Consider the following 4,648-nt stretch of genomic DNA (forward strand, 5'->3'; position numbering starts at 1 on the left):
CAGCCTAAGCAATAACTCAGGCAAAATGCTGCCATGCTGTATAGCAGCTGGTGTGTTTGAGGGTCAAGAGCATATATTTTCTCGGTTTTTCAAATATAGGCTGAGAGGCAAAGTCATGTGTAAAAATGATACCTGCCATGTGAGCATCGGCATGGAAACTTCACACATGTGCCTTGCCTGGCACAAATCCTCAGCCTGGTGGTGAGGAATTTATAATTAATTACCATGGCTTCCATAATGTCCTGCAGCAGGCCAGAAGAGTGTGCGGTGACTTCAGGTGGTCATACTCCTCCAGCATTCGTCTGGCTGAAATTCAACAGCAACACAGCCCCTGCCTTGCAACTGCATGATATGCGATATCCCCATGTACAGGAACTTGACATTACCTACACTACAGTGGCTGCAACTGCATCTGGGGACCATCAATGAGTGTTTGTGCAAATAAGGGGCATGGGTGCCCATGGAACAACCAGACAAAGGAATGACAATGAAGAGCACCTGCTGCTCTTTTGTAATATGAACAACATCTGTATAGGCCATGCAGATGTCATATCCACTTATTGGTAGCAAGAAGCACTTCTCATTGGTCGGCGAAGTCAGAAATACTTCTTATTGGTCAGCACAGTCATGTGACCACGCTGACCAATGAGTGCTCGCCATTTGTGAGCGAAATTTAAAATACAGAGCTCAGGGCTGCACAGAGTACGACAGTACAGGGTACGAATAGTACACCGGCACAAGTGGGGGGAAGGAGCGTTTGCTCAAAGGTAAGTATAGTAAGGTGGGGGGGGAGGTGTCCCATTGGAGGGGGTAATTCCACTTTTGCAAATTCACCTGGGAAAGTGAAATTACCCTTTAAAGTTTAAAGGTATGTGTAATGTGTGGTTGTGACTTCATTTTAACACCACTTATAGCACTGTAAAATGTGTTGTTGAAGTCTGTTAAACTCTTACTTGTTTATAGAATTACAGTTGTGGCATGATTATGCTCTTGCTGGGCAATACAACTGTTGTCATAGCTTCATATAATTTGCTATGATGTCCTTTTATAATGTGTTATGGTGCTGTCATATAATGTGCTGTCGTGGCGTAATTGAATGTGTGATACTATGATGAAATAATGTACGATGGCAGCACTGTGTATCGAGTAGGCCTGTCATATCAGAACATAACCCTAAAAACAGCAATATTTCATCTCCCCACTATCAGTATATACACACCCACTACTCATCGTAAGGTGGGTCCCCAATCGTATTTCCTCAGGTGGGCCTCTATTTGACCCTGACCAAAACTGTATATTTAAATTTGCTTAAAGCTGAGCACTACCAGATTCACTGAAGAGAGGGAACATTACAGTTTACTTACCCCCTACTGCTCTCCCTTCTGAATGCCAGAGTCAGTTAAGTCCCTGGACAAGGTAAGGGTAATTGCGACTAGGGGGAGTGGTAAATTGCCAGCATTTAGAAGTGATCTGGTGGCTTTACAACTGACTGAATCACTACATAGCAGAAAGCTGGCAGACATGGGTCCATGGGTACAGTAGGCTGTTTTTTAGTCTTTGACTGGCCCTTCATAATAGACAGTAAAATAATTAAAAAAAGTTGAATGTTTTTCTAAAAACAATTTATTTCTGTCACCTGATTGCTGATACGGGTCAGCAATGTATTTATTTATCTTTAATTACCTTGCAATGTTTTTTATTAATGCTTTTCTCAGACTAGCTAACTATTTAAATTTCTGATTACCAAAAGTACCTTATAGCCGTTAATACAGACGTTTTATGTACTTGGTTAACTATAATGCTAAATTGAAAGATGGATTGGATGTTTTTTATTAAATTAAATATCTTTAACAAATACAAAAATCAATTAAACATATAAAATTACTGACGATTTAAAGACAAATAGATTTTAGAGATATTTTACTTCTGTTGGCCTTGTTTAGATATTAAAAAGATATTCTGCATGTTTCAACATGACTATTACAACTATCTTTTAATCTTGTGTATACTTACAAATGATTTAACAAAGGATGTGCTGTAATATAAATAAAAATTGTGGTAACTAAAAAAAAAAGGCGTTACAAAAAAATAGTGATCATATCTCAGATAAAATTGTTGAGCTTCAGGAAACACAAAGTAAAAAAATATAAGAAAACAATGTATATATTCTGGAGAAGAAAACTATCAAACTGTGAAAAGAAAAAAAAACTACCATAGGCAAGAATTACCTAACGGATGTAGTTGTTAACACATAACACAATCTCACAGGAATGTACTCTGAGCCCTAGCATCTAACTTTATTTTCCTTCTTCAGAGAGCCACTAAATGGAGCACACTTTTTAAATGCAGAGTGTTCGGGCTCTGTGAAAGTTAAACACCGTCCATTACCTCTGAGAATGACCAGTTGTCAAGGTTAATTTAGCTTCCGTGCATAATGAAATTAAGTGATGTCTTAAATTGGACCTTTGCATCCTGGGAAGGTTACATCAGCAGAACATTGCTGGGGAATCTCATCTGTAATCTCATGAGATCTAAGAGAAAGGCATTTTCCTCCCCTGTGATGATGTGCATGGTCACATGTCCTAGTCACATGTTCCAGAAATCCAGGAAGTAAAGGGAGATCTAGTAACCTGCCCTTAGTTAAAATGGCCACTGTCAGAAGACTGGGGAAGAAAAGAAAAACAAGGTATGCAAAATATAAAAATCCTGCAATTATCTAGAAGTAATTGTTTGTAGATTGTCATTACTAAGCATTTCTTAAGGTGTGTTTGTTGTTATTTTGAAGATATGAGTAAAGATTTTAAGTTTTCTATGAGGGGAAATCAGGAATCAATAAATATAAAAAACACAATTTTTTTGCTTTAACCAGTTGACATCCGCGGTGTTAAACCCCCTTCCCATCCAGGCCATTTTTCAGTATTCCGCGCTGCGGTACTAGCTTTTTATCATAGCATTCTATTCCACAGACACATTCAAGGTTACTGTATTAGAATGCAATGTTTCTCAGATTCAAAAACAATCTTCCAACACAGACTAGTAGCAATTTAAGAAAGAAAAAATATATTACTATCCTGTTGTTCTTAATAGGAATGAGCAAATCAGCAAGAAGTTTGTTGCCCAAACAAAGTTACCTAGGGTAGTCATTTTGGAGTTGCTAGCACAAGTACTTCAAGTACCATCACAATTCACAGGCAGCACTTATTGCAATCACATTTTTCCCTAGAGCCTCAGGTAGCAGGAAGAGCTGATCCCATTGAAGGTCCAGCACTCAACTAAGCACCTAAAATTTCTATGAATGAGTAAAGAGGTGCTGAGCAGGTACACTATAGAAGCAGAATGAGGATTAGATAAATATCAGGCAAATAGATATCAAACATTTAAAGCAGGTGAAGAGCCAATAGCAGGAGCTAAATTAAGGTACAAACCAGGTTGGCAACAGGTGGGTAGAGGAGATACCAAATCACCATTAAGGAACAGGATCAGGAGTTCAGGCAGGCAGCAGAAGTACAAAACCGGCAGGTGAAAGCATAAACGTAACTGCAAGCAAGAGTCAACCCAGGCGATTAGAAAATACTAATTTTGCTGCTTAGTGTATCTGTGTATGAAGTTTAATTAGAAATCAAAATTGACTCCCCTCTAGAAAATAAGAATAAGGTTTGTTTGAAAACTATCAGTTTTGGGCACTAACCATATAAAACACTACATAGATGAACACTTTTCTGACTAAGCTAAAAGCTGATAACTGTAAGATAAAAGACACTACAGATCTCATGTTTAAAGATAAAATTGTGCTTACAATTCCCAGCCTTGCCTAAAAGAAAATGGCTAGTTTATCATGATTGCTGGCTCTCTATCCATTAGTCAACTTTCCTGCTGACATTTGCCCTAACAAGTTAGATGAGTTCATATTAGGGACACACCTAGCAAGGAATGGTAGTAAAGACAGCTACAGAATACCTGTAACATTGCCAGATAGAAATTACAAATTAGGCTCAGTGGAACAAGACTTGCTTTGATGCATGGCTGTCATTGCCACCTTTTTTGATGTATAGTGGTTTACACCTCAGTTCATGGCTGCCTGACTGTTTGTGATAGCACAAGACAAATTTATGGGAGCAGTCATCATCAGGACAGGAAGTCACAGACAGTAATAATAACTTGACAGAAGTTCTACCCTGTGACCAGTTTATTGGGGGGAAAAAATATTTTGTTGCCGTCGATGTCCTGGACTCCTATACTAGAGTGATTTCTCATCACTTCTGGCAGATTCCGGTTGGGAGATTTCCCAGATGGCAGCTGGAGGTAAATAAAGGGACAGGGGATGCTGGCTGACATGATGATGTCAGCCAGCACACTTTGTTTACCTTCAGCTGTCAGCCAGCAGCTCCTGGCTGGCAGATGAATGGGGCCAAGGATTAGTCCATAGGCGTGTGCACGGGGTGTGCAGGATCTTCCTGGGCACACCCTAATCACTCCGAGCGGTAGGTAGCGGTATTTACTCGGACAGACTGGGTTTTGAGTCCTGTATGTGCTGTGTACAGGCTGTCTCTCATCGCTCTCTTCTTGCTTTATCTCCTTTCTCCCCTGGCTGTTTCTCCTCACTCTCTCCCCTGGCTCTCTCTCCTCATTCTCCCTCTCTGTATAGATA

The 4,648-nt window shown here is 39.7% G+C and overlaps 1 protein-coding gene across 1 annotated transcript in view; it reads right to left on the reverse strand.

Moving 5' to 3' along the window:
- LOC108789667 (adenosine receptor A3-like) overlaps window positions 1-4,648 on the reverse strand; it is a 15,294-nt gene that overhangs the window by 950 nt on the left and 9,696 nt on the right. The window lies entirely within an intron of this gene.

This window comes from Nanorana parkeri, unplaced genomic scaffold (genome assembly GCF_000935625.1).
Source record: "Nanorana parkeri isolate BGI_ZX_2015 unplaced genomic scaffold, ASM93562v1 scaffold415, whole genome shotgun sequence".
Lineage (NCBI taxonomy): Eukaryota > Metazoa > Chordata > Amphibia > Anura > Dicroglossidae > Nanorana > Nanorana parkeri.